Source organism: Mustela erminea, chromosome 6, assembly GCF_009829155.1.
Source record: "Mustela erminea isolate mMusErm1 chromosome 6, mMusErm1.Pri, whole genome shotgun sequence".
In the NCBI taxonomy this organism is placed as follows: domain Eukaryota; kingdom Metazoa; phylum Chordata; class Mammalia; order Carnivora; family Mustelidae; genus Mustela; species Mustela erminea.
This window is the reverse complement of record NC_045619.1, coordinates 125,378,664-125,399,240: the sequence shown is the minus strand read 5'-3', so window position 1 is coordinate 125,399,240 and position 20,577 is coordinate 125,378,664. Positions and strand designations below refer to the sequence as shown.

At 39.5% G+C, this 20,577-nt stretch overlaps 1 protein-coding gene across 12 annotated transcripts in view; it reads right to left on the bottom strand.

The window, feature by feature from the left end:
• Positions 1–20,577, bottom strand: part of MLLT10 (MLLT10 histone lysine methyltransferase DOT1L cofactor) — a 236,313-nt gene that overhangs the window by 198,124 nt on the left and 17,612 nt on the right. Inside the window, exon 1 of one of the 12 annotated variants that reach the window (XM_032349586.1) lies at positions 14,131–14,317. The exons of the other annotated variants lie outside the window; for them this stretch is intronic. The gene's annotated coding sequence lies outside the window, so the exon portion shown is untranslated. Of the gene's footprint in view, positions 1–14,130; positions 14,318–20,577 lie in introns of those variants that run through there. 12 annotated transcript variants of the gene reach the window in all.

Sequence of the window (20,577 nt, the reverse complement as noted above, 5' to 3'; positions counted from 1 at the left end):
ATGGTCTCAGGGTCCGGGGATGGAGCCCCGCATTGGGCTATGCGCTCAGTGGGGAGCCTTCTTCCCCCTCTCTCTCTGCCTACCTCTGCCTATTTGTAATCTCTGTCAAATAAATAAAATCTTTTGAAAAAAATTAACTCAAAATGAATCACAGATTTAAAAGTAAAGCATAAAATTTTTAAACTTTTTTTACAAAGTGGCATCTGAACAAGTCAGGAAATGACAGATGCTGGCAAGGATGCGGAGAAAGGGGAACCCTCTTACACTGTTGGTGGGAATGCAAGCTGGTGCAACCCTCTGGAAAACAGCATGGAGGTTCCTCAAAAAGTTGAAAATAGAGCTACCCTATGACCCAGCAATCACACTACCCTAAAGATACAAACGCAGTGATCCAAAGGGGCACGTGCATCCCAATGTTTATAGCAGCAATGTCCACAATAGCCAAACTATGGAAAGAGCCTAGGTGTGCATCAACAGATGAATGGATAAAGAAGATGTGGTATATATACACAATGGAATACTATGCAGCCATCAAAAGAAATGAAGTCTTGCCACTTGCGACTTGACGTGGATGGAACTAAAAGGTATTGTGCTGAGTCAAATAAGTCAATCAAAGAAAGACAGTTACAAATGATCTCCCTGATATGAGGAAGTTGAGAGGCAAAGTGGGGCTTTGGAGGATAGCGAAGGAAAAAAATGAAACAAAATGGGATTGGGAGAGAGACAAACCATAAAAGACTTAATCTCACAAAACAAACAGGGTTGCTGGGTGGAGGACGTAGGGAGAGGATGGTTGGTTATGGACACTGGGGAAGGTATATGCTATGATGAGTGCTGTGAAGTGTGTAACCCTGGCGATTCGGGGCTAATAATACATTATATGTTAATAAAAATTTAAATTTTAAAAAGTGGCACCTGGGGGCGCCTGGGTGGCTCAGTGGGTTAAAGCCTCTGCCTTCGGCTCAGGTCATGATCCCAGGGTCCTGGGATTGAGTCCTGCATCGGGCTGTCTGGTCAACGGAGAGCCTGCTTCCCCTTCTCTCTCTGCCTGCCTCTCTGCCTACTTGTGGTCTCTGTCTGCCAAACAAATAAATTAAATTTTTAAAAAATAATAAATAAAGATTTTATTTTATTTATTTTTATTTGATTTTATTTATTTATTTGAGAGAGAGAGATTGCACAAGTAGGGGGAGGAGTTGAGGGAGAAGCAGACTCCCCACTGAGCAGGGAGCCCAACACGCAGCTCAATCCTATGACCCTAGGATCATGACCTGAGCCAAAAGCAGACACTTAACAAACTGAGCCATCTAGGCGCCCCCAAAGAGCACCCCACTCTTGATCTCGGGGTCATAAATTTGAGCCTTACATTGGGTACAGAGATTACTTAAATAAAAACTTAAAAAAAATAATTGCATTTATCATGGTGCCTGGGTGACTCAGTTGGTTAAGCACCTGACTCCTGATCTTAGTTCAAGTCTTGATCTCACGGTCATGCGTTCAAGCCCTACATTGGGCTCCCCACAGGGTGTGGACCCTACTAAAAAATAAATAAATAATTACACTTGTAATAGTGTCAAAAAAATATTTTTACGAATAAACTTATCCAAAGAGGCAAAGAACATGTACACTGAAAACTACAAAATGTGGCTAAAAAAAAGACTGTACAAACATAAACACACCCTATGTTCATGGATTGAAAGACAATGTTTTTGAGATATCATTATACAGAGCAATCTACAGATTCAATGCCATCCCTATCAAAATTCCAATGTTTTGGGATGCCTGGGTGGCTCATTAGTTAAGCATCTGCCTTCAGCTTAGGTCACAATCCCAGGGTCCTTGCTCAGCAGGAAGCCTGCTTCTCCCTCTGCCTGCCACTCCCCCTGCTTGTGCACACTTAAGTGCGCTCTCTGACAACAAATGAAATCTTTTTTTAAAACTCCAATGTTTTATGTAGAAATAGAAAAATGCATTTCTAAAATTCATTTGTAATTTCAAGGGACCATGAATAGCCAAACAACACTGAAAAAGAACAAAGCTGGGGAACTCACACTTCATTTTAAAACTTACTGTGAAGCTACAGTAATTAAAATAGTGTGGTACTAGCATAAAGAAGAGATGTATACAGCAAAAGAAAAGAACAGAGAGCCCAGAAATAAATCCTCGCATACAAAGTCAAATGATTTTTTCTTTTTATTGTTTTAAATTTTTTTAAAGATCTTATTTATTTATTTGACACAGAGAGAGAGCAAGAGAACACAAGCAGGGGATCTGCAGAGGGAGAGGGAAAAACAAACTCCCTGCAGAGCAGGGAGCTTGATCTGGAGATCGATCCCAGGACTCTGGGACCATGACCTGAGCCGAGGGCAGACGCTTAACCAAGGGCAGATGCTTAACCGACTAAGTCACCCAGGTGCTCCAGTCTAATGATTTTCAACAAGAGAGCCAAAACCATTCTTTTCAACAAATGTTGCTGGGGGTACTTGAATGGCTCAGTTGGTTAAGTGTCTGCCTTTGGCTCAGTTCATGATCCTGGGGGTCCTGGGATCGAGCCTTGGGCTCCCTGCTTGGTGGGAGCCTGCTTCTCACTCTCCTGCAGCTTCCCCTGCTTGTGATCTGTGTCTCTCTCTGTCTCTGTCAAATAAATAAAATCTTAAAAAAAAAAATGCTGCTGGAAAACTTAGTATCTACATGCAAAACACTGAAACAGAACCCTTACCCTATATCATATATAAAAATTAATTTGAAATGGATTGAAGACCTAAACGTAAGAACTAAAACTTAAATATTTAAAAGCAAGCACAGGGGGAAATCTTTGTGGCAATGATTTTGTGGCAATGATTTTGTGGCAATTTGGCAATGATTTCTTCAATATGACACCAAAAGCACAGGCAACAAAAAACAAAAATAGGTAAACTAAAATTTGTCCAAATTAAAACTTTTGTGCATCAATGGACACTACCATGACAGTGAAAAACACCCCAAAGAATAAGAAAAAAATATTTGCAAATCATATATCTGATAAAGGTCTAGATCCAGAGCTGTTCAGAACTAAAGAATTTAATAATTATTTACAAAGGGATAAATACCCCTTTTTCAAAAAGGGCAAAAAATTAAATACACATTTCTCCAAAGATTTACAAACAGCCAAAAACACATTCTGAAGATGCTCAACATCACTACAGGGAGATCTAATCAAAACTGCAAGGAGATACCACTTCACACCATTAGCTGTAGCTATAATTTCAAAAAGAAAAGAAACAAAATAAAAAGAACTGGAGAGGAAGTGGACAAACTGGGACGCTCACACACTGCTGATAGGAATATAAAATAAGGCAGCCACTGTGAAAGTATGTTGGTACTTCCTCAGAAAGTTGAACACAGAATTATGATATGATCCAACAACTTCATTCCCAATATATAACCAAAAAAGAAAAAAAAAGAGGGACTCAAAAAGCTACTTGTACACCAATGTTCATAACAGCATTATTCACAATAGTCGAAAGGTTAAAAACTACCCCAAATGTCCATTAACAGATAAATGCACAAAGTATGGTGTGCAAGCATACACACACACACACACACACACACACACACACACAATGGAACATTATACAGTCATAAAAAGAAAGTAAATTCTGACACAACTACAACCTGGAAAAAACATTAAAACATTAAGCTAAGTGAAATAAGCTGCATACAAAGGAAAATATTATATGACCCCGTTTATATGAGGTTTCTATAATAAACAAGTTCAAAAAGATAGAAAATAAAAGTTACCAAGACCTAGAGAGAGGGTGGAAAAGAGTGACTTTTTAATGAGTACAGAATTTCTATTAGGAATGATGAAAAAATTTTGAAAACAGATACTGGTGGCTACACAACACTGTGAATATACCTAACACCATTGAGTTGTATACTCAAAAATGGTTAAAATGGTAAATGTTATGTAATAATTGTAGATGATCATACTGACAGGGTAGAAGACTCAAAAATGTAAGATGTCTCAAAGTGATTTACAAAACAAATGCAAAACCAATTAAAACACTAAAAGGATTTGTTGCAAAACAATAGGATTCTAAATGGTAATCAAATTCAAAAGGCAAAAGGCAAACTATTAAAAAAAAAGGCAGATGAGACGATAGAAGGGAAGGACTGATTTTATCTGAGATCTCAGACTTCTTCTAAAGTCAGACAGACTTCTAAAGCTAGAGTAATTTTTAAATTGTGGTGCTGGCACAAAGGTAAGAAAAAATCAAAAGAAAACAACAAAGTCCAGAAACAAATCTACACATATATAAACTGCTGATTTAAAGAAACAGTACTACTGTACAGTGGAAGAGGGAAGAATACTGTTAAAATTGGATGTTCCTAGGGTGCCTGGGTGGCTCAGTTTTTTAGTATCTGACTCTTGCTGTTGGTGCAAGACATGATCTCACGATGGGACAGAGCCCTGAGTCCAGCTCAGCCCTCAGCAGGGAATCTGCTTGAGATTCTCCCTAGCGCTCTGCCCCACCCCAGCTCACATGCATGCTTGCGCTCTCTCCCCCTCTCTCAAATAAATTAATCTTGAGGGTGGGGGGGGAGCTCAAACCTGTGTTTACTCTCTCTCTTTCAAATAAATCAATCAATCTTAGGGAAAAAAACTGGAAGTTCCTAGTTAATACATTATATTATACATGTAATATATATAAAATACATGAAATGTATAAAGTTAACATACATGGGGGCACCTGGGTGGCACAGCCAGTTAAGCATCTAACTCTTGGTTTTGGCTCAGCCATATCATGGCTCAGGGTATGATACCGAGCCCCATATCAGGCTCCGAGCTCTGAAGAAGAGAAGTCTGCCTAAGACTTTTCTTTCCCTCTGCCCCTCCACCCTGCACTTTCACACTCTCTACCTCGCTCTCTCTCAAATAAATAAATAAATCTGAAAAAGAAAAAGTTAACATATATGTATTTCCCAAAGTTTTCCTATACACAAAATCAAATTCAAATGAGTTGGTTATAGACTAAACATAAGGAGGAGGGAGAAAACATTCCTTCAGAAGATTATATAGGAAAATAATTTCAGAACCTCAACTTAGGAAAAGATTTAACAGGTCACAAAAAGCACTAACCACAAAAGAAAGAAAAAACTGATAATTTGTTACTACACTGAAATTAAAAACTTTTCCTTCAAAGAATAACATAAATGAAAGGGCCAGCCAGTGACTGGTTAGCTCATTTGGTCAAAATGTGGCACTAACAACATCACCAACATCGCAGGTTCAATCCCCAAACAAGCCAAGAGGGGCGTTGGTTCCATACTTACAAAAAAATCAAGTTTTTAAGAATAAAATAAGTGAACCACTAACATGGAGAAGCCATAGGCAAGTCGCAAGTGAGAAAATCCACACGGCCTATAATTATACAAAAAGGGATTTACCATCATTAGTAATCAGAAAATGGTAAATTAAAAACCACAATGAGACACTACCATACAACTACCAAAATGACTAGTTAAAAAGACTGACATACTAAGCATCGGTTAAGCAGTGGTAGAAAAAATAAACCATTCAGTGGTGGGAAAGTAAAGTGAAACAACCCCTTCTGAAAATGAACTGGCCTGCCTAATAACCTCATACCTCCACTGCTAAGTATATACCTGGAGCAGGGTTTCTAAAACTTTTCTGACCATGAACCACCATAAGAAATATGTTTTATATTGCAACCCTGTATACATTACAGCATGCTGAAAATGAACTGTGAATTTTCTTCTGTTTTATTTCATTTTTTGATGTTGGTTGCTCCCTACTAATCTGATTTTATAACCCTTTTGGAGCACACACACAGCAATTTGAACAGTAGTGAGCTAGAGAAATTCCTGAAACATGTACAAAAATATTCACAATAGTTGTTCGTAATGCAAAACCCTGACAAAAATATGTATGTCTGTCAACAGCAGCATGGATAATATGTAATTCACACCCTGAAATATTATACAACAATGAAAATGAATCAAATATAGCTATTCACCAAATAATCTCAAAAACATACTGTATATTTTTTTAAAAAATCATAATTCCATTTACATGAAATTCAAAACTGTCACGCCTAATAATATGTTGTGGAGAAATAAAGCTGAACAGGGGCACCTGGGTGGCTCAGTTGGTTAAGCATCTGCCTTTGGCTCAGGTCATGATCTCAGGATTCTGGGATCAAGCCCTACATCAAGACTCCTTGCTCAGCGGGGAGTTTGCTTCTCCCTCTGCCTCTCCCCAACACTCATGCTCTCTCAAATAAATAAATAAATAAGATAAATAAAATTTAATAAATTATAAATAAATAAAATTTTTAAATTTTTAAAAATAATTAAAAGAAAAAAAAAGATGGGTGCCTGGGTGGCTCAGTCAGTTAAGCGTCTGCCAACAGCTCAGGTCATGATCTTGGGAGTCCCTGGATTGAGTCCCATGTCAGGCTCTCTGCTTAACGGGGTGTCTGCCTCTAGAACAATTAATACAAAACTCAGGAAAGTGTTTCCTTTGGAGGAAGCAGAAAATGTGATCAGTGGGAGGCACACATAGGTCAAAGGTATGGGCAGTGCTCTTAAGAGCTCTTAACCAAGCTCTTAAGCTTGGTTGATGAGTACATGAATATTCATTTTATTATTTCGTTTTAATTGCTCATCTACTGGCTACACTCCCTTTTCTTTGAATCATATGTCTTCCAATTAAAAATAAGTAAAAATTCTACATACACATGCACACGCGCGCGCACACAAACACGGAAATTAAAATGGATAAGGTTGGGATGCCTGGGTGGCTCAGTGAGTTAAGCATCCGACTCTTGGCTTTGGCTCAGGTCAGGATCTCAGGATCGTGAGATTAAGTCCCACACTGGACTCCACACTCAGCAGGGAGTCTGCTTGAGATTCTCTCCATCTCCCTCTGCCCCTCCCTCCCACTCCTGTACTCACTCTCTCAAATAAAATAAATAAATAAAATCTTTAAACAAATAAAATGCATAAGGTTGATCCAAAGAAATGAAAAGTGTTTGTTTAGGTAAGAGTGAAATCTCAATCCTCTTAAGTCTATGATATATGCCTTCAAATGACAAAAGAAATGACAAACAGACTTCAACGGAGTATGTTAACCATAAATCAAAGATGACCAGAGGATGGAGTATGTTTCAGAGAGAAAACTCAACACTTCCTAAAAAAATAAGTCACCAAAAGCAGTCAAACATCCATAAAATCAGTAATATGATGCCGAAAAAACTGGGCACATCTGGGTAGCTCAGTCTCTTCAGCATCTGACTCTCGATTTCAGTTCAGGTCATGATCTCAGGGTTGTGAGATCATGGTCCCTACTGGGCATGAAGCCTCCTTAAGAGTTTTTCTCTCCCCTGTCCCTCCCCATATACTTCACTTTAAAAAAAAAAAAAAGAAAGAAAGAAGAAAAAGAAATAAAGAAAGGAAGGAACAAACGAATGAACTTCTGGAATATTTAAGAAAAACAAAACTTTTGCAAACAGAGATACAGCTCATCTAAATTTCTCCTTCCTAACTTAAATGACAAAGGGAATAAAAAAGGAACAAGAGATTAAAATACACACACACAATGGCAGAAACCTCAGGGAAAAAACCTCAGAGAAAAATCCAACCAAGAAGTAAATTGGCCTTAACACTAATAATACACAGCTGACCCTTGAACAACACAGAGGTTATGGGCGCCAACTCCAATAACAGTCAAAAATCCGTACACAAACCTGTGAATCCCTGAGAACTTAACTAGCAATAGCCTACTGCTGACTGGAAACCTTAGTATCATAGTCAAAATGTATCTTGTATAAATACTGTATTCTTACAATAAAGTTAGGAAAAAGAAATATTAAGAGAAGCATAAGGGGGCGCCTGGGTGGCTCAGTGGGTTAAGCCTCTGCCTCCAACTCAGGTTGTGAACTCAGGGTCCTGAGATCGAGCCCTGCATCGGGCTCTCTGCTCAGCAGGGAGCCGGCTTCCCCCTCCCTCTCTGCCTGCCTTTCTACCTACTTGTGATCTCTCTCTCTGTCAAATAAATAAATAAAATCTTAATTAAAAAAAAAAGAAAAGAAAGCATAAGAAGGGTTGCTTAGGTGACTTAGTTAAGCATCTGGCCTTTGACCTCAGCTCAGTTTTTAATCTCAGGGTCATAAGTTCAAGTCCCACATCTGGCTCCATGCTGCACATGAAGCCTGAGAGAGAAAGAGAGAGAGAGAGAGAGAGGAGGGAGGGAGGGGAAAGGGAAGAATGAAGGAAGGAAGGAAGGGGAGAGAGAAAAAGAAAAGAAAGAGAAAAGGGAGAGAGAAAGATATAAAGAAAATAAAATACATTCACAATATTGCACTATATTTATTTAAAAAGTCCCAAGTAGGGCTCCTGGGTGGCTCAGTCATTAAGCATCTGCCTTCAGCTCAGGTCATAATCCCAGGGTCCCGGGATCGAGTCCCACATCAGGCTCCCTGACCCGCGGATAGGCTGCTTCTCCCTCTCCCTCTGCCTGCTGCTCTTTCTACTTGTGCTCACTATCCGTCAAATAAATCAATCTTTTTTAAAAAAAGTAAAAAATAGAATTAAAAAATTAAAAAGTCCAAGTATAAGTAGACCCAGACAACTCAAATACACTGCTCAAGGGTCATCTGTGTTTCCTAATCTTACCACACTGATGTTATCTCAATTTTCTTCTGTTCTAAAATAACATCGAGAGGGGCGCCTGGGTGGCTCAGTGGGTTAAGCCGCTGCCTTCGGCTCGAGTCATGATCTCAGGGTCCTGGGATCGAGCCCCGCATCGGGCTCTCTGCTCTGCGGGGAGCCTGCTTCCTCCTCTCTGCCTGCCTCTCTGCCTACTTGTGATCTCTGTCTGTCAAATAAATAAATAAAATCTTTTTAAAAAATAAATAAATAAAATAACATCGAGATAAAGATAATCACATATTCGTACATATTAACATTTCTGATCACTGGCTTGAACTAGAATCTGTAGTGTAACATAACCCTTAAAACCATCATTTCTGGAGTGACCAAGGTTCAAAACCTGGTGTATTCACTAAACGAATTAATAAACCTCTCTAGGTCCCAAGCTGCCTCATCATTTAAAGACATGACATATAAACAGTACCTATTTCATTGTCCTGTTGAGAGAGTAAAATAATATAATCCTTCATATAAAGCACCTGACAGTACCTGGCACATAAACAGAGCTTCATGCTATTCTACAGAGGAGGAAACTGAGGCTTAGAAGATAAACTTGCCCAAAGATCTAGTCCATCTCATTCCAAGCCTGTGATTTTAACCTTACTACTATACTGCCTGAATGTCTCTGGGTGAAATTATGGATTTTCTCTACTTATCTTCCTTTACCCAATAATCCAAAAATAAGCATGCCTGCACTTAGTATACAAAAATCAGAGCAAACTTTCTTAAGACAGAGAATACTACTTTGTACTTTGGGACTCAGAGAACAGAAAAGCACTGATGGCAACTGGAAATAACACATAGGAAGTCATCTTTTGAAGTTATTTGTCTGCCCATAGCTATGTAAAGGACAGAGTAGAGAAAGTGACTAATAAGAGAGATAGGGACTTGAGGGGCCTGGATGGCTCAGTGGGTTAAAGCCTCTGCCTTCGGCTCAGGTCATGATCTCAGGGTCCTAGGATAGAGCCCCACATCGGGCTCTCTGCTCAGCGGGGAGCCTGCCTCCCTGCCTCTCTGCCTACTTGTGATCTCTCTCTGTGTTAAATAAATAAATAAAATCCATAAGGGGAAAAAAAAAGAGAGATAGGGACAATACAAAACAGAGAAAGAAGTTTTACATCTTGTTAGGGCAGCTGTAATCTCTATTTCGTTTGGAACAACACCATCACTTTTTCTTTTTTTAGTCTGTTTAAGTAATCTCTACACCCAATGTGGGGCTCGAACTCATGACCCCAAAATCAGGAGTTGCTTGATCTTTCAATCAAGCCAGCCAAGTACCCCGTAACACCGTAACTTTCTGGTCCTACTGCATAAATGCAAAAGTAGTTTTTCTTTTAAGTAAACTCTGTGCCAATGTGGGGCTCAAGCTCACAATCCTGAGATCAAGAATTGCAATACTCTACCAATCGAGCTAGCCAGGAGCCCCCAGACTTTTCTTACTGCTGGGGATAGGGACACTGGAGCCAGCCATACTCCATGCATAAATTAAAAGTATCAGGGGTGCCTGACTGGCTAAGTCAACAGAGCATGCAACTTGGGGTTGTGAGTTCATACCCCATGTTGGGGAGAGATTATTTTTTTTAAAAGAGTGTAAGCGTATAGTACAATCCTTTTATTCTTTTTTATTAACATATATATAATCCTTTTATTCTTTTTTATTAACATATAATGTATTATTTGTTTCGGGGGTACAGATCTGTGACTCATCAGTTTTACACAATTCACAACACTCACCATAGCACACACCCTCCCCAATGTCCATCACCCACCCAGCCACCCCACCCCTCCCCCACACACCGCAGCAGCCCTCAGTTTGTGTCCTGAGATTAAGAGTATCTTATGGTTTGTCTCCCTGTCTCTCAAATTCCTCATATCAGAGAGATCATATGATAATCATCTTTCTATGATGGACTTATTTCGTTTAGCATAATACCCTCTAGTCCCATCCATGTCGCTGCAAATGTCAAGACTTCTGTTTTTTAGATGGCTACAGAGTATTCCACTGTATATATATACCACACTTCTTTACCCATTCATCTGTTGATGGACATCTATCTAGTTCTTTCCATAGTTTGACTATTGTGCACACTGTTGCTAAAAACATTTGGGTACACATGCCCCTTTGGGTCACTACATTTAAAATACAATCCTTTTAGTAAAAATACTATGGACCAGGGGCACCTGGGTGGCTCAGTGGGTTAAGCCTCTGCCTTGGGCTTGGGTCATGATCTCAAGGTCCTGGTATCAAGCCCCACACTGGGCTCTCTGCTCAGCAGGGAGCCTGCTTCCCCTTCTCTCTCTGCCTGCCTCTCAGCCTACTTGTGATCTCTCTCTGTCAAATAAATAAATAAAATCTTTAAAAAAAAAAAAATACTACAGACCAAAAAAAAAAGTCTTCTTCCACCAACAGTTAAGAAACACTAAAGGAGGGCCCCTGGGTGGCTCAGTTGGTTAAGCAACTGCCTTCGGCTCAGGTCACGGTTCCGGAGTCCCAGGATCAAGTCCCACATCAGGCTCCCAGCTCCATAGGGAGTCTGCTTCTCCCTCTGACCTTCTCGCATCTCATGCTCTCTCTCACAGTCTCCCTCTCAAATAAATAAATAAAATCTTTAAAAAAAAAAAAAGAAAGAAAGAAAGAAACACTAAAGGAGGAAAAAAAAAAAAAACACTATAGGAGGGACGCCTGGGTGGCTCAGTTGATTGGGCGACTGCCTTCAACTCAGGTCATGATCCCGGAATCCCCGGATCGAGTCCCACATCGGGCTCCCAGCTCCAGGAGTCTGCTTCTCCCTCTGATCTTCTCCTCGCTCATGCTCTCTCTCACTGTCTCTCTCTCTCAAATAAATAAATAAAAATCTTTATTAAAAAAAAAAAAAAGAAAGAAACACTATAGGAGGGGTGCCTGGGTGGCTCAGTAGTTAAGCAAATGCCTTCAGCTCAGGTCACAATCCCAGGGTCCTTGGATGGAGCCCTGCATCAGGCTCCCTGCTCAGTGGGAAGCTGGCTTCTCCGTCTGCCATTACCACTCCCCTTGCTGGTATTTCACCTCTTACTGTCTCTGTCAAAGAAATAAAATCTTTTTTTTTTAAGATTTTATTTATTTATTTGACAGAGATCATAAGTAGGCGAAGAGGCAGCAGAGAGAGAGAGGGGGAGAAGCAGGCTCCCTGCTGAGCAGAGAGCCCGATGTGGGACTCGATCCCAGGACCCTGGGATCATGACCTGAGCCGAAGGCAGCAGCTTAACCCACTGAGCCACCAAGTCACCCCAAGAAATAAAATCTTAAAAAAAAAAAAAAAAAAAGAAAAGAAACTATAGGAAACTGGAAACGGCAACCACATTCACTTTTTTTTTTCACATTTGCTTTGCGAAAAGAGAGAATCTTTTTTTTTTTTTTAAGATTTTTATTTATTTATTTGACAGAGAGAGAGATCACAAGTAGGCAGAGAGAGGAGGAAGCAGGCTCCCTGCTGAGCAGAGAGCCCAATGCAGGGCTCGATCCCAGGACCCTGGGATCATGACCTGAGCCGAAGGCAGAGGCTTTAACCCACTGAGTCACCCAGGCACCCCAAGAGAGAGGAGAATCTTGAAACAGAGGTGGACTGTACTAAAAAGAAGAGAAGTAAAAAAGCAAAGGGAGGGGCGCGTGGGGTAGCTCAGTCTGTTAAGCATCTGCCTTCTGCTCAGGTCATGACCCAGGGTCCTGGGATTGAGCCCCATATCGGGCTCCATGCTCAGAAAGAAGCCTGCTTCTCTCCCTCTGCCTCCTCATCAAATAAATAAAATCTCGAAAGAAAGAGGGAGAAAGAGAGAGAGAGGAGAAGTTTACATAAGTATACGTAATGTGCTACATTTTATAGAAAAGGAATAAAAACAAGTCTATATATGTAAAGCATATAGATATATAAACTAAGAAAATGAATAAAAAAAATAGTAACAATGGGAAGTTTGAAAGCAAACCTAAGCAATAAGAGGTTTAGGAGGAAAAGCTTTCACTATCTTTTGTTTTGTTTTTTCAAAGATTTTATTTTTAAGTAATTTCTACACCTAATGTGGGGCTTGAACTCACAACCCCAAGATCAAGAGTCTTATGTGCCACAAACTGAGCCAGCCAGGCACACCTACTGTTTATCTTTTTTTTTTTTTTGAAGACTGTGTTTATTTACTTAAGAAAGAGCACAAATTGGGGGGGAGGGTGTTGCTGAGAGAGATGGAGAAGCAGACTCCCTGCTGAGCAGAGTGCCTGACATGGAGCTTGACCCCAGGACTCTGAGATCATGACCTGAGCCAAAGGCAGACGCTTAACCAAATGAGCCACCCAGGAGCCCCACTGTTTATCTTTTTATACTTTTTGAACCATGTCAATATATCACCTTACCAAAAACTAAATGAATTAAGCTGTTATAATATCTAAACAAAAGTATCATATGGTTTCACTTACTTGTGGAGCATAAGGATTAACACAGAGGACATGGGGAGATGGAAAGGAGAAGTGAGTTGGAGGAAATCAGAGGGGGAGACAAACCATGAGAGACTGTGGACTCTGAGAAACAAACTGAGGGTTTTGGAGGGGAGGGAGTGAGATGGGTGAGCCTAGTGGTGGGTATTATGGAGGGCACATATTGCATGGAGCAGTGGGTATGGTGCATAAACAATGAATTTTGGAACACTGAAAAGAAATAAAATAAAATGGGAAGAAAATAATCTAGACAAAAAAATTAAAGCTTAAATTATGCCAGTGACTACAGTGGTAGAGAAATCTAATTTAAGATGCCTAGGATACCTAAATAGAGATATCCAAAGGTAACTGCAAATATGAATCTGAAGGTTAGAATAAAACTGTTCAGGTGATATTGATGCTTAAAAGATCCCCAAGCGTGTATCATTAAGTTTTCACATGGTAAGTTTATCAAATAAATAAGCCAGAAAAGCAATCATGTAACTTAAATTTTGAAGAAGTAAGGAAGTAATGCCAAATAGGAAACCAAAAGGAAGTGTTTAAAGAGGTAAGAGAAGAAAGTAACGTCCCAAATGTCATGAGAAGAGAGAGCTGCAATGGAGTGATCACAGTTTTTGCAATGGCACTACTGATCCCAGAGCAATGGAGTGATCACAGTTTTAAATGCTGAAAGTGGATCAAATAGAATGAAAACTGAAAAAATTTTGGATTTGCCCATTTGAAGTTAACAGCAAAATCAACAGTTGTGGACTTAAGAGCCAATGTAATGGTATCAAAGGTGAATAAACAGGAGTTTGTGACATCTTACCCACTTATTTATCCCCAAACTTTTTTCAGAAAATGATCTGAGGCAGCCTATAGAAAAACAACCTGTATTTTAACAACAAAAAGTAAAAAAATGAACATTGAAAGCCAGTATGAAGGACATCCCCCTGATATAGGGAAACTGCTCTTACCCCTGACTCCAACTATGTAGTTCTAGTGAGGGTTGCCATTCACAGTACCCTCCCCACTCCAGCCACAGGGATGATGGGTACATGATCCAAGACAGGCCAATCAGAGTCCTTCCCAGGATTCTTCAAGAGAGCCCCTTCTTCTGGTAGAAGGGGCTGGGAAGATGAGAGCCAAGAGCTGCCAGCAGTCATGGTTCCAGCCTCATGAAGTAGTGAGTCTGTAGTATGAGAGAATGAAATCAACACGCAGAGAAACAGAGGTAAGAGGTGAAGTCCTAAACCCCACAGGAGGAGGAGGAAGAAACAAATATACTAATAATCAGATTAATACTACTGATATAACTAAAGACCAGATTTGGTTCTGGGCTGGCTGGTAGCCAGGACAAAAAGAAAAACAGAATGTGTATCCAGGAGCTATCAAAAAGGAGGAAATATACCAGGATCCTCAAGGGAGTCAATTTTCCTGAAGCTAAATTATTAAAAGAATTTCTTATACATGGACTTCTATATAAGGGTCACTGAGAGACAAAATGGACAAGTGTCCATGATGAGAATAGTTTAGCAAATGCAGATTCCATATGCTATTGCTTAAAATGACAACTAAGTTGTATCATAATCATTATGCACCACTAAGAGGCTAGACTATAATAGACAACTAAAGTGGAATTGTCAACTACAGCTTTATTCTTCCAGGAAGCTTGCTAGTAAAAGAGAAAAGACAAAAAATGAAAGGTGAAAAACGTACAGGGAAAGCAGAATCCACAGGAAAATTCAAAAATGTGTGTGGAGTAGGGGGGGGAAAAATCAAGAAGAAGGAACACACTAAACCGCAAAACAAGAGCCTGGAAGAAATGGTAAAAGACCATATCACAGGCACAGATAGTGAATTCCACTTAAAAACTACCTGCTCCCCCCCTCCTAGATCTCCATAAAGCTACAAACAGAAAAAGAACTTAAGAGAAGACAACAGCTATAAAACTTCAGAAGCTAGAAAGGAGATTAGTAGTAAATGACTTAACAAATCAGAAAAGGTTGTTGTAATACGATAAGCCCAAAAGCAATGTATCTTGGAATATACGGCAACAACTAGAGGAACTTTAGGTACCAGGCATCAGGGTAGGGAGTCACACATCACAGGTGGTAGTACATGTATCCAAAAGGAATAGACTCAGGGGAAGCTAAAAATAGGAGACGGAATACATTCTGAAAAACAACTGAACTTCCCATTCATCTCCTTCACAACTACCCCTATCCTGGAAAACTGCAGAAAGGGTAAATGAGGAAACCTGGGCTTGGGAATACCAGGAACAGCTAAGAAAAGGTGTACCATACCAGAAAAAGAAGAATTAACAGAAAATCTAACTGTAAATCGTGAAATTCCAGCAAACATGGCTCAAAGGATATTGAATAACCAGGCTAGTCAATCCCAAACATATGACTGGAAGATTTCCCTCTCATTCAGTTAACCAGCTGATGGTCTCCTAATACAAGAATCCACTTAGATCACCTATAAGGAAGCTAATCAGCAACAATCTCTGCCCACACACACAAAGTTTTCAATCAACTCATGAGGAGTCTATCTTAAATTCAAATAGGTGGCTGAGAATCACCACATTTTTAAACAAGGTCTCTAACAAGACAGACCACGACAATGATACAAAGGAATTCTGAGGAAGAGTCCTAGTAGCAGACAAAAACTTCAGAAAACTGAAATAAAATTTAAAAAAAAAAAAAACCCTTCTGATTAATATCCTCAGTGAAGAGAAAAACTGCATCCAAAAAACATTCCTTACTCATAGAATGGAAAAGCCAATACTGTTAAGTATCCTTACTACCCAAAGTAGGCTACAATCCCTAACAAAACAGCAACAGGTTTCACATAACTATTATAAAACTAAAATTTGTATGGAACCACAAAAGACTCCAAATGGCCAAAGCAATCTTGAGAAAAAAAACCAAAGCTGAAGGCATCACAATCCCAGATTTCAAGATATACAATGCTGTAATAATCAATACAGTATGGTCCTGGTACAAAAACAGGCAAACAGATCAATGGAACTGAAGAGAGAGCACAGAAATAACTCCAAGATTTTATGGTCAATTAATCTACAACAAAAGAAGAAAGTATATACTATGGGAAGAAGACATTCTCTTCAACAAATGGTGCTGGGGAAACTGGACAGCTACATGCAAAAGAACAAAACTGGACCACTTTCTTAGTCACACACAAAAATAAACTCAAAATGGATTAAAGACCTAAATGTGAGATGTGAAACCAGAAAATTCTGAAGAAAACACTGGCAGTTAACATCTCTGACATCAGCCAGACAAACATTTTTCTAGATATGCCTCCTCAGGCAAGAGAAACATAAGCAAAAATAAATCTCTGGACTACATCAAAATAAAACACTTTTACACAGCAAAGGAAAACCTCAACAAAATGAAAAGGCAACCCACTGAATGGGAGAAAATATCTGCAAATGATATATCTTATTGATAAAGGATTAATATCCAAAATATTTAAAGAATAGGGGCACATGGCTGGCTCAGTAGGTAGAGCATGTGACCCTTAACCTCAGGGTCATGAGTTTAAGGCCCATGTTGAATGTGGAGCCAACTTAAAAAAATAGAAAATAAAAGAGATATACAAAATTTTAAGAAGAAGAAGAACAACAACAACAACAACAACTTCTACAACGCAACACCAAAATACCCAATTAAAAAGTGAGCAGGGGGGACGCCTGGGTGGCTCAGTTGGTTAAGCAGCTGCCTTCGGCTCAGGTCATGATCCCAGGGTCCTGGGATCGAGTCCCACATCGGGCTCCTTGCTCGGCAGGGAGCCTGCTTCTCCCTCTGCCTCTGCCTGCCTCTCTGTCTGCCTGTGCTCGCTCGCGCTCTCTACCTCTGTCTCTGAAAAATAAATAAAATCTTAAAAAAAAAAAAAAAAAAAGTGAGCAGGGAAAAAAAAAGACTAGCGCTGAGGCACCTGGGTGGTTCAAGCAGTGGAGCAAGTGACTCTTGATATCAGGGTCGTGAGTTCGAACCACACACAGGATACAGAGATTACTTAAAAATAAAATCTTGATGTTCTATGGTGAGTGCTGTGAAATATGTAAACCTGGAGATTCACAGACCTGTACCCCTGGGGCTAATAATATATTATATGTTTATAAAAAAATAAAAAAATAATTTAATAAAATCTTTTCTTTTAAGGTTTAATTATTTATTTTACAGAGAGAGATATCACAAGTAGGCAGAGAGAGAGGGAAGCAGGCTCCCTGCTGAGCAGAGAGCCCGATGTGGGGCTCAATCCCAGTACTCTGGGATCATGACCTTAGCCGAAGTCAGAGGCTTTAACCCACTGAGCCACCCAGGTGCCCCTAATTTAATAAAACCTTGAAAAAGAAAAATGGGTACCTGAAATATTTTTCCAAATAAGACACACAGATGGTCAACAAATACATGAAAAGACGCTCTAAATCACTCATCATTAAATATAAATTTAATTAAGTGTAAATTAAAACCACAATGAGATATCACTTTACACTAGTCAAAATGGCTAGTATCAAAAACATAAGAAATAACAAGCGCTGGAAGGATATGGAATAAAAGGAACACCTGTGCACTGTTGGTAGAATAAATTGGTGCATACACTGTGGAAAACAAAATGGAAATTCCTCAAAAATTAAAAACAGATTACCACAGGGCACCCGGCATCCGACTTTTTTTTTTTTCTTTTAAAGATTTTATTTATTTTTTTGACAGACAGAGATCACAAGTATGCAGAGAGGCAGGCAGAGAGGGAGGAGGAAGCAGGCTCTCCGCAGAGCAGACAGCCCAATGCAGGGATCGATCCCAGGACCCCGGGATCATGACCTGAGCCAAAGGCAGAGGCTTTAACCCACTGAGCCACCCAGGCGCCCCCCGGCATCCGACTCTTGACTTTAGTTCAGGTCACAATATCACAGTCAGGAGACCAAGCCCTGCATCAGGCTCCACACTCAGAGGGTAATCTGCTTAAGATTCTCTCTCTCCCTTTATTCTTCCCCCAACTTGTGCATGTACTCTCTCTCTAATAAGTAAATAAAATTTAAAAAACAAAACAGATTACCATATGATCTAATAATTCAACCACTGACTATTTTATCAAGAGAAAATGAAAACACGAATCCAAAAAAATATATGCACCTTTATGTTTATTGCAGCATTATTTACAATAACCAAGATACAGAAGTGATTAAAGTGTCCATGAATAAATAAAGAACATGCAGTGTGTGTACACACACATACACACACACAATGAAGAATAACTGAGCCATTTAAAAAAAATAGAGAGAGACCCTGCCATTTGCAAAAACAGGGATGGATCTAGAAAGTATTACGCTAAGTGATCTAAGTCAGAGAAAGACAAAATACTACATAATTTTGTTTCTATGTTGGGATCTAAACACAACAAATGAAAGAACAAAGAAAATAAAAAACAGACCCATAAATACAGAAAACTGGTGGTTGCCTGAGGGAATGGGCAACATGGGTGACAAGGAAGTAGAAGGTACAGACTTCCAGTTACAGAATGAATTAAGCTGCAGGGATGAAAAGGCACAGCATAAGGAACACGGTCAGTTATTGTGTGGTAATAGTATTATACAGTGACAGACAATAGCTATATTTGTGGTGAGCATAGCATACCATAGAGAATTGTGGAATCACTATGTTGTACACCTAAAACTAATGTAACGCTATGTGTCAACTACACTTCAATTTAAAAAATAAATAAATAAATACATCCAAGAAATAAAAACAGAAGAAATAAAGAACAGGGAGAGGGGCGCCTGGGTGGCTCAGTGAGTTAAAGCCTCTGCCTTCGACTCAGGTCATGATCTCAGGGTCCCGGAATCGAGCCCCACATCAGGGTCTCTGCTCAGCAGGGAGCCTGCTTCCTCCTCTCTCTGCCTGCCTCTCTGTCTACTTGTGATCTCTGTCAAATAAATAAATAAATAATCTTTTAAAAAAAAAAGTTAATAAAGAACAGAGAGTATAAAGCAGCCCTTGGAAATGACAAGTATAATGCACCCTAGAAAATTAAGTGAAGGGGTGCCTGGGTGGCTCAGTCATTAAGCATCTGCCGTCGGCTCAGGTCATGATCCCAGGATTCTGCAATCGAGCCCCACATCAGGCTCCCTGCTCAGCGGGAACCCTGCTTCTCCCTCTCTCACTCCCCCTACTTGTGTTCCCTCTCTCCCTGTTTCTGTCAAATAAATACATAAAATCTTTAAAAATAAATAAATTAAATAAATAAATAAATAAATAAATAGGAAAGAAAAGTTTAAGGGAAGGGTTAGAAAACAAAGTAAGGAACTGCCTCAGAAAATAGGGGGAAAAGAGGTAATTTAAACAAAAAATATTAAAAATTGGAAAATTAGTTCAAAGATTCAATAACCAAATAAAAAAACATACAGAAAAGAAAAACAGAACAGAGCAAATCATCAAAGAAATCCTTCAAGAAAAATGTTATCATTAACTGAACTTGTGTTCCCTAACATGATTTTACCAAATCAAAAGGGCCACTGAATACCATGAAAAATATCAGAAATAACCTGGATTTAAAAAAAAAAAAAAAAATCCAGAGAAAACAATCACATTTCTAATACAAGGTATTAGAAATGAGAACTTTACTGGATCTCAAACAGAAACACTGAACCTAAAAAGCAAATCACCAAAATTCTGAATGAAAATTATTTCCAGGGGCCCCTGGGTGGCTCAGTCAGTTAAGGGTCTATCTTTGGCTCAGGTCATGATCCCAGGGCCCTAGGATGGAGTTAAGCACTGGGTTCCCCACTCAGTGGAGAGCGTACTTCTCCTTCTCCCACTGCCCCTTCCCCCCCAGTGCATGCTCTATCTCGCAAAAAAAATAAATTAAATTAAAAAAAAAAAAAAAAAAAAAAGAGGGTGGCTCAGTTAAGTGTCTGACTTTGACTCAGGTCATGATCTCCAGGTCCTGGGACTGAATCCTGTATCAGGCTCCCAGCTCAGCAGGGAGTCTGTTTCTCCCTCTACCTCTGCCTATCCCCCTGCTTATGCTTTCTCTCTGTATCTCTCTGTCTCAAATGAATAAATAAAACCTTAAAAAAAGAAAAAAGAAAATGGTTTCCAACCAAGAATTCTGTATTTAGCCAAGCTATCAATCAAGATGGTAAAAGCTACCAATTTTATCAAACATGTAAAAACATTAAAAAATTATTTCTTACACACCATTTCCTATGAAGCTACTATAGGTGCCCACTAAAACAAGAAAACAGACCATTAAAGATGCAGCAACAGGGAGGATGAAGCATTATAAAACAGAATCCAAAATAAGCAAGAAATAAACTCCTAAGATGATAGTGAAGGAAAGATCCCGCCTAAAAAGAAACCAGCACAGATGACAGCAGGAAGATGGTACCCAGAAGA